Below are 21,224 nucleotides of genomic sequence, written 5' to 3'. Positions count from 1 at the left end.
TCGTGCTGATCTGAAATAGATAAGCTTGCCGGTGCATAACCTGGACCTATTTGCTGGTAACAACAAATATGCAAATACGAATATGCCAATGAACAAATCTCCAAGACAAAGTGTCCAAATGATGTCTTCGACATAACCAGGTGTTTTCCATATCATTCCAAGTGCCAATGAACATTATATCCTACCGGTGTACCAGATACCGGTGACTGTGCATAAGTCACTTGATTGCCGATGAACATTGCCGATTCTTCAAAGTGCTAGAGTTGATAAGTGTTAGTAGGTGTTGACATAAATGACAAAACCATACCAAAATACCAACAATCTCCCCCTTTGGCATTGATGGCAACACAAGATGGAAAAACCATCAAAGTTCCAAAATAGAAATGCCAAATACCAAAAACCAATAATCTCTTAAAATCAAAATTCAGATACAAAGAGTAATCAATCTCAAAGTAACAATTTCTCCCCCAATGAATAATCTCCCCCCAAAAGATAATGTGTTTTTCCATAGATATCTCTCCCCCTTTGACATCAAATGCCAAAGCCAATACAAAACCAGATGTAAATACAAAATACCAATCAATTCAGTATGCCAACTACTCCCCTTGAGAAGTAGCTCTCCTCATCAAGGCCGAAGTTAAAGATTTCTCTGTTAATTTTGTCGGTTGATGACAAACATCAACTGTCTAAGTCTCTACAGGTGGGGGTATGACCCCAAGCTGATCTCTAAGATATTCAAAGGTCTCTTTAGGCAGAGGTTTAGTGAAAATATTTGCAATCTGCTCTTTAGTATTCACATAAACTAGTTTTACTTCTTTTGCTTCAACATTCTCTTTTAGAAAATTCAGTTTGATAGAAACATGTTTGGTTTTAGAATGTAATACCGGATTCTCAAATATACCAATTGTTGTAGTGTTATCACAATAGATAGTTATAGGTTCCTTACATTTTACCTTTATGTCCTTCAACATTTGCTTAAGCCATAATACCTCTGTACAGTTAGTTGTTGCTGCAACATATTCTGATTCTGCTGTTGATAAAGATGTGAAACTTTGTTTCTTACTCAACTAAGAAATTAATCTGCTTCCAAGAAAAAATGCTCCACCGGTGGTGCTTTTTTGTCATCCACATCTCCTGCCCAATTTGCATATGTGTATGCACATAATTCAAAGTTTTCATCTCTAGGATACCATAAACCAAGATTTGTTGTGCCTTGTAAGTACCGAAATATCCTTTTTACTGCCGATTCATGATTTTCTCTAGGATTACTCTGAAATCTTGAAACAATACATACTACATTCATAATATTAGGTCTTGTTTGTGTCAAATACAGTAGGCTTCCTATCATAGATTTGTACCTAGTCGAATTAACAGGTGTAGATTCATCCCTTAGTGATAAATTTTCATTTGTAGTCATAGGTGTGCTTACCGGTATAGAGTTCTCCATCCCAAATTTCTTTAGTAACTCTTTCGAGTATTTGGATTGACTCAAGAATATGCCTTTATCAGTCTGTGAAATCTGCAATCCTAAAAATAATTTTTTCTCTCCAATCATAGACATTTCAAATTCATGCTGCATTTCAATAGAAAAGTCTTTACATAATTCATCTTCTCCTCCAAAGATTATATCATCAACAAAAACTTCTATAACCAAGATGTCATCATTAGTCACTTTGTAGTATAAGTTGTTGTCAGCATTACCTTTAGAGAATCCAATTTTCAAAAGATACTTATCCAATCTTGTATACCAAGCTCTTGGAGCTTGCTTCAACCTATACAAAGCTTTTCTTAACCTGCAAACCATATCTTTGTTATCTATCAAAGAAAATCAATCAAGCTGCTCAATGTAAACTTCTTCTTCAAGATCTCCATTAAAAAACACACATTTAATATCCATTTGATATACTTTGTAGTTCTTGTGTGCTGCAAAAGCCAAGAATAATCTGACTACCTCAATTGTAGCTATCGGTGCAAAGGTTTCATTATAATCAATTCCTTCTTTCTGAGAGTATCCCTTACACACTAGTCTTGCTTTATTCCTGATTACCTTACCATCTTCATTAAGTTTGTTTCTGAATACCCATTTTGTTCCAATCACATTTTTGTCTTTAGGCCGGGGAACTAATGTCCATGTGTTATATTTCTCAATTTGTTCTAGTTCCTCTTCTATAGCTTTAATCTAGTGTTTATCTTCAAATGCCTCATTAATTGATGATGGTTCAATTTGAGAAATAAGACATACCTCTTCATTCTCTAGTCTTCCTCTTGTCATAACTCCTTGATATTTGTTCCCAATTATCTGATTTTCAGAGTGATTCAGTCTTACATACAGGGGTGTCTTTGTTTGCTGTTGTTCCTTAGTCACAGTGGAATTTTCAGATGATACCGGTGTAACTGGATCTTCATTCTATACCGGTGGATTCAATGTAGGTTCATTTGTCAGTATCTCTATTTCCTGTTCAGAGTCTATATACCTTGAAGTTCCTCTAAATTGTTCATCAATCTTCACATTTGTACTCTCAACAATTTTGTGCAATCTCTTGTTAAAAAATCTATATGCCTTGCTCTTAGATGAATAACCAAGAAATATTCCTTCATCACTTCTATGATCAAATTTGCCAATATACTCATCTCTTCTAATATAGCATTTACTTCCAAATATTTTGAAATATTTAAGAGTAGGAGTAATACCAAACCATAGTTCATGAGGGGTCTTATCGGTTTCTCCTTTGATGTGAACTTTGTTGAATGTGTAGACTGTTGTGTTTACTGCCTCTCTCCAATATACATGTGGTAGATTTGCTTCAGATAACATACTTCTAGCTGCATCCAAGATAGTTCTGTTTTTCCTTTCTACAACTCCATTCTGCTATGGTGTCCACGGTGTTGATAACTGTCTTCTGATTCCATTCACTTCACATAATGTATTAAATTCCTTAGATGTGAATTCTCCTCCTTGATCTAATCTCAGACATTTTATTTTCTTACCGGTTTCATTCTCTACCATTGCTTTTAATAGTTTGAACTTTCCAAGTGCTTATGATTTTTCTCTGAGAAAAGTAACCCAACACATTCTAGAATACTCATCAATGATTAGGATGAAATATCTATCACCTTGTAAGCTTTTAGTTCTCGCTGGACCACATAAATCAGTATGAATTAAGTCAAGAGCATTATTTGATTTTTCTAGAATACTTTTAAAAGATGCTCTAACTTGTTTTCCAAATTGACATTCCTTACATACTGGATTGTGAGGTTTGACAATCTTAGGTAAATCTCAAATTGCCTTAGTAGTACTGATTTTTACCATGCAATCAAAAATTACATGACAGAGTCTCTTATGCCATAGCCAACTTTCATCAATATGTGCAATCAAGCATGTCTTTTCACTGTTATTCAAATGAAAGATATTACCTCTAGTTTGATTACCGGTTGCAATTTCCAAACCAGTTCTGTTCATAATTTTGCATTTACCATTCTTTAATTGTAACTGAAATCCTTTTCCAACTAATTGATCGACACTCAAAAGATTATGCTTTAAACCTTCTACATAGTAAACATTTTCAATATTATGCTTTCCATCAAGAGATATTGTACCTTTTCTTTTGATTAAACAAGCTTTATCATCTCCAAATCTTACCAGACCTCCATTATATTCCTGAAAGTTCAAGAATTTACCTTTATCACCAGTCATGTGATGTGAACATCCCGAATCAATGATCCATTCAACCTTAACTTCAACTTTAGTTGTCAGGGCCTGCTCTATCGGTTGAACAGTAGGTGTCGGTTGATCTTCTATTATAGCAACAAAAACCCATCCATTGTCTATCGGATCTTCATCAGAATCATCAGTGACTCCTTCATCATTGAGATAACAAGATTTATCTTTATTCTTCTTAAATCTGTATCTCTAATATTCAGGGTTAGGCTTGTATGCTCTTCTAGCTTCTTCCTAGCATGTCTATCAAGGCATCTTGAAGCCATATGACCAATCTTATTATAGTTAAAGCATTTAAAGGGTGCTTTACCTTCATACTTACTTCCAACTGGACCTTTAGGCATTTTCCTTGCAAACAGTTCTTCAAGTTCTTCATTTTCTCTCCTGCTTTCCTCAAGTTCTCTTGCATAAAAGGCTTTCCAATCAAACTTGTCAAATGATGGTGTAGATGATTTTGATGCCTTAAAAGCTAAATTTGTCTTTATAGTAGCAATAGGACCAAATTCCTCAATTTCAAAAGCTGAAAGTTTTCCAATCAATGTATTCCTAGTTACTGATATATTAGGCATTGTTCTCTACTCATTTATAGCAGTAACTTTCATTTTATATGCCGATGGCAATCCTCTTAAAACTTTTGAAAAAATTTCATCTTCGCTTAAGGTTCCTCCACAACATTTAATACCCAAAACAATTTCATTTACTCTTTCCATAAAAGCAAAAATTCTTTCATCTTCTTCCATTTTTCAGATTTTCATACCCGACCCAGAAGCTTTCAAGTTTTGCAATTTTGACTATGGAATCTCTTTCATTCAATGTTTCTAAATGATCCCAAATAGCTTTAGCAGTAGACCTATCTGATAATCCCATGATTTGCTAATCTATTAATGTGCTCAAAAGTGCTTCTCTTGCTTTGCAATAATTTTCTTCATCTTTAGCCAAGTTTGGTGGATTAGGCTGACTGGTTGTAGGATTTGTATAGCCATTCTTTGTAACATCCTAGATGTCCTTTCCAATGCAATTTAGATGTGTCTCCATTCTAATCTTCCATATTCCATAGTTGGCTCCATCAAGTTTAGGACTGTCCTTCCTAAAATAGTTAGTAGACATTGGATCTCCTCAAGCTGTTAAACTTGTGCAAAAAGAGGACTTAGCTCTGATACCAATTGTTAGGTCTCAGAGACAACTGGGAGGGCGGGGGGTGAATCAGTTGTCTAATAAATTCAAACCAAAAACAACTTAACCAATCTTTGTGCTTAATACCGGTAAACCAATCTTTATGTCGGTACAGTTTATCAGTTAATTATAGTATTGGTAAAGATTAATGCATGAAATAGAAAGACAATAACATCCACAACACATAACACCAATATTTGTACGTGGAAACCCTGTAAGGGAAAAAAACATGGTGGGAAATCTTACCCACAATCAGATGATACTACTACAAATAGTATGTGTATACAAATGGGGTCTACACATGCAGAAAGGCCAAGTGCATAGAGCTCACTGCTCAAACACAAATAGGAGTCACAATGACTACAATTGGATGGTTAAATCCAATAAGAATGTACTGCTCAAAATAGCATCTTCATAAGCTAGATTTAGTACCGGTGTAGTTCTGATTATCTTTACAAATACCTTGCTTCACCTTCAAATGATGTCTATGTGTATAGCTTTTCTTATTCTTGCATATTCCTTCTTACAATTCCTTATCCTTATCGCATATCGATCTTACAAATAAGATCTTACATATATACCATAACCTAAGACCAATTTTAGTAGGTCAGCTCTAAAAGATATTATAATAAAACAATTACAAGTAAATCAATAGCCGATGCAATATCTGATTCAACATGTCAGCTTAATGCATTTACAATAACAACAAAATCATCTCCAAAGCGTACCATGCTGATCTGGAATAGATAAGCCTACCGGTGCATAACCTGGACCTATTTGCTGGTAACAACAAATATGCAAATAAAAATATGCCAATGAAAAAATCTCCAAGACAAAGTGTCCAAACGATGTCTTTGACATAACCAGGTGTTTTCCATATCATTCCAAGTGCCGATGAACATTATATCCTGCCGGTGTACTAGATACCGGTGACTATGCATAAGTCACTTGATTGCCGACGAACATTGCCGATTCTTCAAAGTGCCAAAGTTGATAAGTGTTAGTAGGTGTTGACATCAATGACAAAACCATACCAAAATACCAACATGCATATTATCAAGGATTTTATCATTCATTGCACTATTGTGGTGTATGTAACCTTTTTTTCATGCTTTGGTCTGATAGGTCAATTAAATGCTTGAAGAAAATTGCAGAGTGATAGGGGTCTTTACAAGGATTTTGATAAGTAGTTTTGGGTGGGGATTACAAATGTGATATATTTTTAAGGCAATATTATCTTTGGTTTTATGTTGTTAGATAAATTATGTCATAAGTACAATCTAATGTAGTATGAATTCATGTACCCAATGGATTAAGGCACTGATCATAGTTAAGTGAATGTCTGTGTATTTATTTACTATTTGAAATCACCATTGGTTTGCTATAACTTATTGAAAATCAAAATACTTTCATTTTATATGAACGTTATCATATGTATTAGTCATCTCATGCTCCAAACGGGTTGAGGATCACTGAGGAATTTGCCATTCTTGAGCATTCTCCCTTATTTTTGAGTCATTATATGAGATTATCTGTTGTATTTCATGCATGATTTGTGAGTGTGGCGTAAAATCACAAATAAGAATGGGGATCATCCTCCCTGGTTTTGTAGATCCTAAAGCATAGAAGGATCTAGCATCCTTATCATTGTTGGTCCAAGTCTGAAGAATATTAAATAGTTGGAAGTGGCTTTCCATAGATATTATTAGAAGAAAACAAGTTAGTCTCTATCTTTGAGTCATTTTAAACCTGTTTTGCATCCTTTCCTGGGGAAATTTAAAATTTTGTCATCTCCTTTTAGCCATTGGCTTAGGTTGATTTCTTTTAGTCTCATGTTGGGTCTTTTGTTGGCTAAGGTTTTATTGGTTGTTGGATTTCCTTACATGTTGTTCTCTTAGCCTTAGGACCCTAACAACCCCTCATACCCTCGCTGTAAGTTGCACGTGTTATATTTTAGTATTCTTGATTCAAGCCTCATGTCCCCATAGATTGTCTGTTTGTCTCTTATATTTAGCAGCAGGCTCGCGGGTAATATTGTTAGCTTCATAAAGGTTTATCCTGCTGCTGCACAGTTTTTAAGTTCATCAAAATATAATCACTATGGGCATGTAGTTTGTGTGCTCATGAAGTGATGAAAACCCCATGCCCCCATGGTTTACATTATAATCTCCTTTCTAAGCATATGGGTGAGTGGAGATGCCAATAGTGTTATCATGTGCCCTTGCGATATAGTTTGATAAGAAGAGGTGATTTGAGCAGGCTCAGGAAATAAACCTAAATGTTCGAGGCTTAGTGAGGGTATTGCATCCCATGTTCCTGCAATAGAACCTTATGGAGGTCAAGTAAGGGGGAATATTTGTAGGAGATATTAGAGTTGGTAAATAGATGAGCGGGTGTGCAGTAAGATTTAGTGACTTTTCAAGAGGTAGACGTGGCTTTGGAATTGGGCAGTGAAATTCCACATGGATTTTCAAACTTGGCTTAGTTGTTCAATCTCATTATATGGTAGAATCAATAGTCTAAATTTAAATCAAGGTACAACTATTCACACATTACATTCCCCTGTCACATTTATTGCCAAATACACTGGTTTTTATGGTTACTTGTACCAAATTGGCTCACAATTGAAACTTTGGTTTTTGAATTGTGGTTGTAAGTTGGTGGAGCACCTTAGTGAATAGAAATTGCAAAGAGTTTCACACCAGAAGTAGAATTTTGATATTTTGGAGGAGATTGAAAGCAGTAAGTATTCTTAAACTTGCCTAATTTATCAGGTTAAACTACAAGCTCTGAGTAGAATTTATGTGTGCACGGTCAGCCCTAGGCTATTTTTTAGTATTGTTGTAAGTTGCCCTAGCCATTCCTGGTTGTCTTGTGGATTGTTATAATGTCAAAAAGGGGAGGTAGTTCCTCTAAGGGAAAAAGGTTAAAAATGGATGAACATGTTATTAAAATTCAATAAAATGAGCCTGAGAAAGTAGAAAACCCTCAAGAGACTCAAGAAGTGTCCCAATCAAAGCCAATTTCAGTATAGAAAAGAAAGAAGACCAGTAAGAAAGGGGAAGTATCAAAATTGAGTGAAGAAAAGGAGTTGCAAGTGAAAAAGCCTAGGGCTCCAAGAAAGAAGAGAGAAGTTCAAGCACCTAAAGTAAGTTTGACAAAAAGGCATGTGGTCCCTGAAGAGAAACGTGAGGAATGTGCACAAGCTCTCCAACCTATTGTTGTAGAATCTAGTATGGCTATAAAAAAATGATCTAATAGAGAAGAACCACCATTATATCAGGATTTGGTAGATGTGCTCCCCACCTCTACCATTACCAATGATGTTGGTGATTTGATGGATGGGTGTTTGCAATGTGGTGATGCTACTATTCCAACGAGAGGTTGGGGTTTGATCCAATACTTTTATAACAACAGGATTGAACCAATTCCTAGGTGTTGGCAACAACAATGAGGGAAAACTGAGAGGGGGGGTGAATTAGTTTTTACAGGAAATACAAACTTAATCACAAAAATAGATCTGATAAACTGCAACAATAACAAAGATAAACAAATAAATAGCAAAACACACAACACTAATATTTTGACATGGAAAACCCGGTTAAGGGAAAAACATGGTGGGAACCTACCCACAATAAGATGATGCTCTATAGTAGTATGTGAAAATATTACAATGGGGGATGCACATGCATCTAGGCACACTGCCTAGAGCTCATTGCTCAAAGGATAATGATCCAAAAGGCTACAACCCTCAGGGAAGTCTCACTGATTTAAAACAAGATTCAGACTACAATCCGGAAGGAATGAACTGCAATAATAGCATCTCCAAATGCTTGATGACAATTCCAATTAAGAACAATTGTCTAGTCTGCAACACCAATCTCTTCTCAATCACAATCTCAAAGGATGAATCACTTGATCTCACATACACCACTCTTTGATAATGTAGACAAAATCTTGACACCTAATTTACATGACTATATCACCTATTTATACAATTCATCAACCTTGACAACAAGGTCGGCTAAACCCTCAACTCATAATGAAAAAATTATATCACACGATACAAAGATCGACTAGTAGACCAATATAATGATTTATATGACATAACATAGACCTAAAACAAATCTCTAAACATGCAACACCATCGGAAATCACGCCAAGATCAACCACAACATGCTACACCACCAGGAAAATCGCAAAACATGAAGAACATCACCGGTTCAACCAAATCACCAAAAACTTGCACAACGATCAATGCAGATCATTAGGACAAATAGGACACAATTAGGGAACACCAGAAAACGCGTTAGAATCATCAACAAAATTTGCACCAACACCACTTATCAAATCTTCGTCGATCGACATTTGAAACTCAAGAACACTCAAACAACAACAATTGCCACGAAGAAAGATAACTTGCAGAGCAACAAATCATGAACTAGCTAAAATGAAGATACACAAGACCATCCCAAACAATATCCCAAAATCTCAGAACAAGATTTAGTCACACTGGAATATACTGGAGGAGATACTGAAGTCTACAAAGCACTGATCAAAAAAACAAACTACAAAACCAGATCATCTGATATGATCAATTAAGCTTCTCAGATCACAAAACCAATACATAAGAATATAATGATACAAAAAATATTCCATACACCAAACCATGATCACAATGAATCAATTTGGAACCACTGGAGTGTGAATATGTTAACATCAGTGACAACAACATATCCTAGCAGCAACAATGTCCAACAATCTCCACCTTTAGCATTAATGGCAACATATGAATATGAAAAATAATCAATGTAAAGAAAGAAATGTTGGCAATTGACACTCAATTGGTTGGTTTCACTATGTTGTCATTGATGACAACATGGTATCTTATTCTGGCTTCATTTTTTGGTTCAGTTGTGTACCATTAGGCACTTCACAGACACTAAACTGACACCGACACTGGCACCAGTAGGACAACAAGATTTCTTTGGTTACCAACAATGCATGCCGACATGGTTTAGAATATGGTTATTGCTATTGGAGGCCAACATCTCTTGGATCTGGCATCAACAATTGTTCTTAATATTTATGCATTCATGTTATCTAGCCGACATGTAATTTGATATTGTAAAATATCTTTGTAAGCTGACATAAGGCATGATAAGTTGTATAGGGTATATAGGTCAGTTAGATAGATCATTTTGAAATCATCATGCGAATATGTAATTGGATGGATATAATGAAGGAGATGCGAAATACATTAGATAGATTATGTATGTGAGAATATTTATGTAAGGGTTATTCCGGTAAAGGGTTTAGGGTTTCAGATCGGAACAGACAGAGCTTAAACTAGAACTGTATTCTGGCATAGAAGATGCTATCTTAGTAGTTCAACACTTCTCTGGATTGTAGTCTGGATTTACATGTAGTCAGTGAGGCTCCTTTTGTAATTGAGCAGTGTTCTCTAGTCTGTAAGCCTTCGTGCAAGTGCAGGTCCCTTATATTATGTAATATATATTCATATGGCCAGTGGATTGATATTAAGGGTCACAAATCCCACCGTGGTTTTTCCTCTTTGAGGTTTTCCACATATAATTATGTGCATTATGATTCTCATTTATGTAATTGTCTTATTGGTTGCTTTACTTCTTTCAATTCTATATGTACCATTATACTGGTTGGTGTATGCATGTTTTAATAAGGCTAAAATTGATCATTCCGATATAAAATTGATTCACCCCCCCTCTTAGTGTTATTGGATTCCAACAATTGGTATCAGAGCCTTGTGCCTCAAAGGAAGTTTAATAGCTTGAGGAAAATCCTAAATCTGAAATCCATGGATATGGCTTTGGAGAAGCAACTTGAGATGGCACTTGAAGATTATGATGCTGAAAGGTTGAAGAACTTAAAGCTACAAGATGAATTGAATTCTTCTAAGGAATTCATTCTTGTCCTACAAGAGAGGCTATCATATGTTCAAGCTAGGAGGAAGGAACATTTGCAAAGTTAGGATGATGAAGAGTAAGATGCACTTAAGGAATAATATAAGAAATTGAGTTAGGAGAACATGGTTATGAAAAATGAAATGCAAGTTATAACTATGAAAATATCTAAGGAGATGGAGGACCGAAAGAAAAAGGAAGAAAATATTGTTGTATCCTTGAAGAACAAATTTGAAGAATGTGGTAGGTTGGTTCATGAGAATGATATGTTGAGAACCAATTTAGTACAATCCCAGAGTAATGAACAAGAGCTTGAGAGACAAATGATAATTCTAAGAGAAGATTTAACTACTGCAAGTGAGTATAAAGAAAAATTCAAGATTATCTTAGCACAGCTAGATGAGTTATTGAAGAGACAAAGGCAGATTGGAGATTCCAGTGGGCTTGGATTTGAGCAAGGACACAATTTTGATACTGCTAATGAAGATCAAAACTACAAGGCACCGGTAAGGAAATTTAATGCTTATAAATTTAATGGTAGATGTTTTGTTTGTAATAAATTTGGTCACATGGCTAGACAATGTAGAAATAGAGTAAATCAGAACCCTAAGTCTACTCTGAGTAAATGTTCTAAATGCAATAAGTATGGTCATAAGACAAAAGACTGCAGAATGAATGTTAAATGCTATGCATGTGGACAGTTTGGACATATGGCTAATCAGAGCAGGCAAGCAATTTCACTAGTTTTAGCAAAGCAATTCAAAGGAACAATGTTACATGTTATGCATGTAATGAGGTTGGACATATTGCTAAATTTTGGAGAAGCAAAAATCCACCGGTTGGTAATGAAGGATAAAATGAGAAAGGGAAAGAGAAGGTTAGTGAAATTTGGCAAGATCATACTCAGAGATGGGTTAGGAAGACTGAAGAACAATCATCAGATGGAAATGCACTTGTTACTTATCTGACAGAGGAGGGTTCTCCTGCACTGATAGGTAGCTCATCCGATAATTGAGAAAGATGCCTTAGGGGTAGGCAAAATTCATGAAGATGCTACATATGCCCTGGGAAGAGGTTCTAGAAGATGTTCCAGACATTGGAGATTCTTATCCGGTAGGGATTTATTTTGTGTAAGATCCGGTATCTTTCACCAGTAGTCATTTATGCCAATGAAAGATTAGGGTTTTTATCAGAGGTTAAATGGTTGAATTCACTTCATTATTGATCACCTTGCATTCAAAGCAATTTCAGAGTGATTAAGAGTGACTAAGAGTGATCAAGGCATTTCAGAGAAATCTGATTTATCTTGAGCGATTTCACCGGCGACTGGAAGAATTTGTTAAGGGTTTTCATTGAAAGCGATCAATAGGTATTTATCTTTAAACATGGAAGCAGGATCATCATCTATTCCTATCTTTGTTACAAACCTGACTGTAGTAGAGGTCAAGCACTGCCCCAGGCCAATTTTCAAGTGGTATCCACATGTGGCTACCCTAGAAGATTCGATTGGAGCATTTTCCCACGTTCCAAAGGGAGTTTTCTATGTTGAAGATGTTAGGGCATACATACACTATCAAATTGAGGACTTTGGAACGTCTGAAATAAAGGACATGTACATTAGTGAACTGATGGGAGAATCTAGAAAGATCAAACCAACATACAAACACATTGAAGACTTAGGGTTTATCGACATTCTAGTCATCCCAAAATTCAAAGATGAGATAACTAGGTATTTTTTGAGTAGAGTACATGGGGAGTTTATCTGGCTAGATAGACCTTATAAGATCACCAAGGAAGTCATACAGGCAATCACTGGTTTACCATTGGTTGGGAAACATATAGATAAGAAGGTTTTGTATGATTTCATGAACAAAATCACTGACATGACATCTGACAACAGATCTATGAGACTAAGCACTATTACCGACAACATGATCATCGGGTATAAAGCAACTCACTCAAACTGACTGAATTTTGTTTCCAGTTCCTGCATTCTTGCTACATACAAAATGATGAGAGAAAATGTGAAATTGGATCTATGCAATTGGATTTTAGATGAGTTATTAATAAACCTAGGAAAGATTAAGGGAGAAAAGAAGGGAACCTTCTGGTATGGCAACTTAATAGTCTACTTAATGTTATTTTTCATGAATGATTTACCCGGTTTTGATAAAAAGAAATGGGCATTTGACATCCCGGTAGGGAGACAATTGAAATAGTCAATTGTTGCTCTAGGCAGTCAGAGAGATGATAAAGTTTGGGGATATGTCAAAGCATTTTAGAAATCTATGAAGTCTAGGGTAAGGGTTCCTAAGCATATTGTTGAAAAATATTCAACCGACATATGCTTCATGGTGAAGAAGGATGAAACACTTATGGAAGCGGTTAAGCCCTGAAATTTTTGGATTGAGGAAATGGGCTATGAAGTGGATGCATAGATTCTTGATGCTTATGCAAAAATGTTGATTGATGCACCTATTGTTGAGGCAGAGAAGCCCTGTGGTACTGTGAAACAAAAATCACAAGAGGTTGAAACAAAGTTCAACCAGAAGAAGAGAGAGAATCAAGAAGGAAAAGCAAGAAAATTTGTTGAGAAGGTCTCATAGGACATTAACGCATTAATTGATGTTGTCCTAGAGAAAGGCAGGAAGAGGAAGAATCCTGAAGTACACATTGAGCCTATTACAGCAGAGTCTAAATCTGAGGATGACACAACATTGGAATTCAATAGGGTTGTAAGAAAGAAAATAAAGGAAAAAAAGGTATAAGCTAAAAAGAAACCGGTTAGGAACGTTACATTCAAAATACCAGCACAGAAGCAAGCACCAAAGGCAAGAACTTCAGATGCATCTGGTATTGCAAAGAGGAAGAAGAAGAATGACACTGATATAACTATTCAATCTAGTAATGTTCCACCTAAAACTTGTGCATAATTAGTAGATGAAATAACTAAGGATGGCATGTTAAAGAATGTGCAGTTTTACTATGATCATTTAGAAGAGGATGCACAAAGAGAGGTAGAGGAAGCAATCTTATTATACTTGGATATTTATAAGAAAGCCTTAATAGAAATTGAAAATCAAATACCGATAGAACTGTATAATATGTTAGATTCTAGAAGACTGTCAGCTATGCAAGAAGATAAGCATATCAAAATTCAAGAGTTATTATATGTTTGTGTTAGTATTGCTCTAGAGGAAATGGAAAGGACGTTTGATGTGGTAGATAGAAAACTCTTTAATAGAAAACATAGAATAACCAGTCTGATGCTAGAAAGGGTAAATGAAATAATAAAAGAGACTCAAAAGGCATGGGTTAAGTTCTTTGGAGAGAACAGAGGATTCTTTACTTCATCGGAATCAAAGACAGATACTGTAGACACCCTGGTTGAAGGAAAAGGAAAGGGGATTATGGGTACTTCACCCTCAATTTTGAAAAACATCAAGATAGTGGAAATCAAGCCCCTGGTATATACAAATGTACAAACATATGTTAAGATACTGGCTAATATAGAGAGTGAAAAAGTAAATGATGTACAAGATACTACTATTGAGGATAATAGTCCTCTGGATACAAATGTACAGGTTGAGGTTACAGTTCTTACAAAGGAACCGACAGTTATAGAGATCACAACAAATGGCAAAGCCACTGATGCAAGTGAGGAAGTTATAAAGGATAAATATTCAGAGGTGGAGAAAAGGGAAATCGACAGAGAACTGGTAGTTGGTCCATCATTGTTGTCAATTGACACCTCATAGGTTGTAAAGAAAAACATAAATGAGATGAGTCCTACTGAACTCATGATGATGGAAGCACAAAAGCTAATGAAGGGAGATCTACAGATAATGAGATTATTGATCAGTCAATCACTATTTTACATAGACTAGTCCCGGAGTGCAAGATTGACAATGAAGCGAGCCCATCTGAAAAGCTTAAGATAATTAATGAGCATATTTCAAAGAATTTTCAATCCTTATAGCATATTTCAAACTAGAAAGAATTGGAGAGGTTCACTCAGGCTAAGAGAGCTGCATTTGATCAAGTGATTGAATCTGAGAAGAAGAAGATTGATGAAAAGCTGAAATAGATAGATAATTCTTTGAAGCACTATACAAATATCTATAGGGTATGTTGTAACACTGATATACTTACAGTTAATGTGGATAAGAGGATAAAAAAATTCCAGGAGAAAATTGCAAATATAGCTAATTCTTTTGATGGATTGACTTCACTGACTACATCCATTGATGGTCAAATTTTGATTTTGGAAGTCCAAATTTCTGTTCTTGAGAAAGAAAGAGACAAAATTATAAGAACGGCCAGAAGTCTGAGAGGCTTGGTGAGTCCTTGCTTGGATTCACTCAGTGTACATAAGAAAGAATGTATGGATATGGTGGGAAAGTCCACACTGAAAGAGGTAAATGAGAAAGAGTCATTTACACATATATTAAGTGGACTTGTATCTATTTCCGACACATTCAAAACTAGTTGGGATACTTATCTTGAGATATTAAAGAAGGCTTATCTGGAAATTTTGAAATTTGTTAAGCTCTGGTAAGATATTTTTGGGATATTCATTGTACAGTTTTTTGGATCTTTGACATTCTTTTTTTTGATGGTATTGATGTCAAAGGGGGAGTGATATAGATGTGAAAAAAAATAGGAGTTGTATACATTAGGGGGAGATATGGAGATGTGAATTATTTTTCATTAATGAATATTCAGCTCAAGGGGAGCAGATAGGATGAAACGGACAGATAAAACCTTGACCATTTTTCACATGAGTGTTGCTATCAATGTCAAAGGGGGATATTGTTGGCAATTGACACTCAATTGGTTGGTTTCACTATGTTTTCATTGATGGCAACATGGTATCTTATTTCAGCTTCATTTTTTGGTTCAGTTGTGTACCAACAGGCACTTCACAGACACTACATTGGCACCAGTAGGATAGAAGGATTTCTTTGGTTACCAGCAATGCAGGATGACATGGTTTAGAATATGGTTATCAGTATTGGAGGCTGACATCTCTTGGATCCGGTATCAGCAATTGTTCTTAATATTTATGCATTCATGTTATCTAGCCGACATGTAATTTGATATTGTAAAATATCTTTGTAAGCTGACATAAAGCATGATAAGTTGTATAGGGTATATAGGTCAGTTAGATAGTTCATTTTGAAATCAGCATGCAAATATGTAATTGGAAGAATATAATGAAGGAGATGTGAAATACATCAGAGAGATTATATATGTGAGGATATTTATGTAAGGGTTATTCTGTTAAAGGGTTTAGGGTTTTAGACCAAAACAGACAGAGCTTAAACTGGAATTGTATTCTGGCATAGAAGATGCTATCTTAGCAGTTCAACACTTCTTCGGATTGTAGTCTGGATTTACATGTAGTCAGTGAGGCTCCTTTTGTAATTGAGAAATGTGCTCTAGGATATAAGCCTTCCTACGAGTGCAGGTCCCTTATATTATGTAATATCTCTTCATATGGCCAGTGGATTGATATTTTGAGTCACAAATCCCACCGTGGTTTTTCCGCTTTTGAGGTTTTCCATGTATAATTTTGTGTGATGATTCTCATTTATGTGATTGACTTATTGGTTGCTTTACTTCTTTCAATTCTATATGTACCAGTATACCGGTTGGTGTATGCATGTTTTAATAAGGCTAAAATTGATCATTTTGGTATAACACTGATTCACCCCCCCCCTCTAGTTGTTATTGGATTCCAACAATAAATTATCTCCAATAGTCTCCCCCTAAGATCAAGCAGATAAAACAATTTTTCACATGCTTCTCTCCCTCTTTGACAACAATGCCAAAGATCTCAAAATAGAAAACCAAACTCTCCCTCATAGATAAGAAAATTATGATTCTCTCCCCCTTAACCACATAACTAGACTAATCCACCAGTGGAGTAGCACCAAATCATAAATTCAGATAAAGAGATAAGACTATGAAGTCCACCGGATTCTTGCAACTCAATGCATCTAGTTCTCATCAGAATGGATGGATACCCCTAACTTGTCTCTCAAATAGACAAATGTGTCTGTAGGCAAAGTCTTAGTGAAAACATTAGCAATTTGTTCCTTTATAGATACATATTCCAGCTTCACTTCCTCTTAACTAACTTTTTGTCTCAAGTAATGATATTTGATTGACACATGTTTAGTCTTTGAATGTTGCATTGGATTCTTTGACATGTTAATAGCACTGGAATTATCACAATATATGACAATAGGCTCATCATAGATAACTATGATATCCTTTAACATTTTCTTCATCCAAACCACCCGAGTGTAGCTACTAGAAGCAACAATGTACTCATCTTCAGCAATAGATAAGGACACTAAATCTTGTTTCTTACTAGCCCATGAAACCAATTTCTTACCCAAAAAGAAAGCACCACCGAAGGTACTCTTCCGGTCATCAACATCAGTGAAAGAACATAACATGAAATCATCATTCCTTGGATACCACAAACCATAATCCATAGTGCCCTTCAAGTATATGAATATCCTCTTCATAGTAGTGACATGACTCTCTTTTGGATCAACTTGATATCTAGTAGCCATGTACACAACATGCATAATGTCTGGCCTAGTCTGAGTAAGATATAGTAGTCCACCAACCATAGACCTGTAGAAACTCTGATTAGCTTTTAGAGAATCATCATTCTTAGATAATTTGCAACCAATCACCATAGGAGTTCCAACCGGTTTGGAGTCATCTAATCCAAACTTCTTCAATAATTCCTTCACATATTTAGTTTGAGATATAAAGATACCGTTTCTAGTCTATGAAATATGCAAACCTAAGAATTTTTTTATCTCACCTATCATAGACATCTCAAATTCTTTCTACATATCACAAGAAAACTTCATGCTCAAGTCATCATCACCTCCAAAGATAATATCATCAACAAAGACCTCAATAATCAAGATGTTATCATTTTCAATCTTAAAATATAGATTACTATCAACACTCCCTTTATTAAATCCCAATTTCAACAAATACTTATCCAGTCTAGCATACCAGGCTCTAGGGGCTTGTTTCAATCCATAAAGAGCTTTCTCCAGTTTACATACCATGTTTCTAGCATTTGATAATGAAAATCCATTAGGTTTCTCAATGTAGAATTATTCCTCAAGATCACCATTCAAAAAGGAAGATTTGACATACCTTGAAATCTTTATAAGCAGCATATGCAAGCAATAGTCTAATAGCTTCAAGTCTGGCTACCAAAGAAAAAGTCTCCTCATAATAAATTCCTTCTTTCTGTGAATATCCTTTGCATATCAATCTTGCTTTATTTATGACAACTTCATCGGCTTCATTCAATTTATTCCTGAATACTCATTTAGTACCAATCACATTCTTATCTTTAGGTCTAGGCACAAGCTCCCATGTGTTATTCTTTTCAATCTGATATAATTCTTCTTCCATTTCTCTCATCCAATTTTTATCTTTGCAAGCCTCAACAACATCTTTAGGTTCAACTTTAGAAATCAAACATACCTGTTTAGCAGCTAGCCTTCTTTTTGTCATCACACCTTTATTTTTATCTCCCATAATCTGATTTTCTAAATTCTTCAATCTTACATACCTAAAAGTCTTCTAATTATTATGATTTTTAGGTTCGTGCACCTCTCCACTGGCAGCAGCAACATTTGGATTAACAATTTTTACTAGATCATTCTATAATTCTTCATTCTAAATAGGATTTAGAACACTACACCGACAATCATCATATCCGTAAGCTCTGATTTCTTTTCCAAGGTTTTCATCCACCTTCACATTTTCACTTTCCACTACCTTCCTCAATCTCTTATTGTAGCACTTATAGGATTTTCTCTTTGTTGAATATTCCAAGAAAATTCCTTCATCATTTCTTGCATCAAACTTTTCTATGTCCTCATCTCTCTTGATATAAAACTTGCTACTAAATACTCTGAAATATATCATAGTAGGAACATGACCAAACCATAATTCATAAGGAGTCTTAATGGTATCACATTTAATATGAACTTGATTGAATGTGTAAATAATAGTTCTAATAGCTTCTCTCCAATAGATCTTTGGAACATTTCCTTCATTTAGCATAGTCCTTGCAACATCCAAGACAATCGTGTTCTTTCTTTCAACAACTCCATTTTGCTGAGGGGTTCTAGAAGCAGATAATTGTCTTCTAATCCCATGCTTCTCACAGAATGAATCAAATTCACTGGAACAAAATTATCCACTTCTATGAGATCTCAGACATTTCACCTTCAATCCCGACACAGTCTTAACCTTTGCTTTGAATATCTTGAATTTGTGTAATGCTTCATATTTTTCCTTCAAAAAGACAACCCACATCATCCTGGAATAATCATCAATTAGAAACATAAAATATTTGTCTCCCTGAACACTTCTAACATTTATAGGTCCACATAGGTCAGTATGCACAAGATCTAGCAATCCATTGGATGTATACTTCTTTCTCTTGAAATAAATTCTTGTTTGCTTACCCAATTGATGTTCTTTACATACCAGATTAACGGGCTTAACAATCTAAGGTAGATCTCTAACAACTTGAATAGAACTGATCTTAATCATAGAATCAAAATTAACATGACACAATCTCCTATGGCACAACCAACTTTCATCAATCTGAGCAATCAAACAACTTTTCTCATGATCATTCAAATGAAAAATATTACTTTTAGTCTTAGCCCTAGATGCAATCTGTACACCAGAGGCATTTAGGATCTTACATTTGCCATTCTTGAATTGTAAATCATATCCTTTGTCAACCATCTATCCAACATTTAAAAGATTATGCTTCAAACCTCAACATACAAGACATCATCAGTATTATGCTTACCATCAAAGGAAATAGAACCTCTACCATGGATCACACAGGCTTTGTCATATCCAAATCTCACTATTCCACCGTCATACCTTTCTATACTCACAAATTTTCTTTTATCACTTGTCATATGATGTGAACAACTACTTTCTATTACCCATTCATCTCTTTCCTCAACTTTAGCAACTAAATCTTTCTCCTCAATAGTGCAGCTAGTGGAATGAATAGGTGTCGATCCATCTTCTTTAATGGCAAGAAACACAACTTCATCTCTTTTGATTCTTCATCTGTAACACCTTCATCAACAGTATAATAGAAGTTCTTCTAATTCCTATACTTCTGGTTAGACTTGTAAGGCTTATCATACTTCTCATGCTTCTCATATCTATCATTTTTGTCATGCTTATCAAATTTATCATGCCTATAATACTTAGCCATTATCTCCAAGCACCTAGAAGAAAAATGTCTTACCTTATTGCAAGAGAAACATTTCAAGGGAAATTTTTCATCATACTTACTGGCTCCTTTAGGCAATCTCTGGGCAATCAATTCTTCAAGCTCATCCAATTCTCTTTCTTTCTCTTCCATCTCTCTCCTTTCTCTTTCATATCTAGATACTCTGCATTCTTCAGGTTCATACTTTTGTTTACCAGATACAGATTATCTAAATGTTGTCTCAGACTTTCCATTTGATTCACCAAATTTTCTTAGCTCAAATGCAACAATCTTTCCAACCAACATATATCTTGTCACTATAGTTATACTTTGGATTTCATCAATAGCAGCTACCTTTTATTTATAAGCAGGAGGTAAAGATCTCAGCACCTTAGCAACAATTTCATCTTCTTCAAGGGTTCCACTGACACATCTAATACCTAGTACACGATCATTCAGCTTAGCCAAAAAGGTATTTATGTTCTCATCTTCTCTCATCTTCAACATCTCATATTTCCCTTTCAAACTCTATAGCTTAGCAACTTTCACTTGTTTATCTCCTTCATACAGTGTCTCAAGCTTTTCCCAGATCTCATGTGTGGTCTGAAGTCCCATTACATTTCTCATTTTTGAATTAGTTAGGGCACTCATCAATTCTTCCTTTGCTCTAATAGTATGTTCAGATTCCTTAATCTCATCAATAGTAACCGGTCCATTCAGAGGAGCAGAATAGGCATTCTTTGTAATCTTCCATTAATCTTCTCCAAGACATCTCAAGTGCACTCCCATCCAGTTCTTCCATATAGAATAGTTACTAACATCAAATATCATATTCTCCTTCTTAAAGATAATACAGCCACTTCTAGTTTCCATCTAGGATCACCTCAAGTGGTTAATCTTCTTCCGAAGGATCTAGCTTTGATACCAATTGTTGGCAACAACAATGTGGGAAAACTGAGAGGGGGGAGGATGAATCAATTTTTACCAGATCTAAAAAAATTAATCACAAAAAAGGATCTGATAAACTGCAACAATAATAAAGATAAGCAAATAAATAGCACAACACACAACACCAAGATTTTGACGTGGAAAA

The sequence above is a fragment of the Cryptomeria japonica genome, chromosome 6 (genome assembly GCF_030272615.1).
Source record: "Cryptomeria japonica chromosome 6, Sugi_1.0, whole genome shotgun sequence".
Lineage (NCBI taxonomy): Eukaryota > Viridiplantae > Streptophyta > Pinopsida > Cupressales > Cupressaceae > Cryptomeria > Cryptomeria japonica.
The sequence above is the reverse complement of the archived record's forward strand: the minus strand, read 5'-3'. Positions refer to the sequence as shown.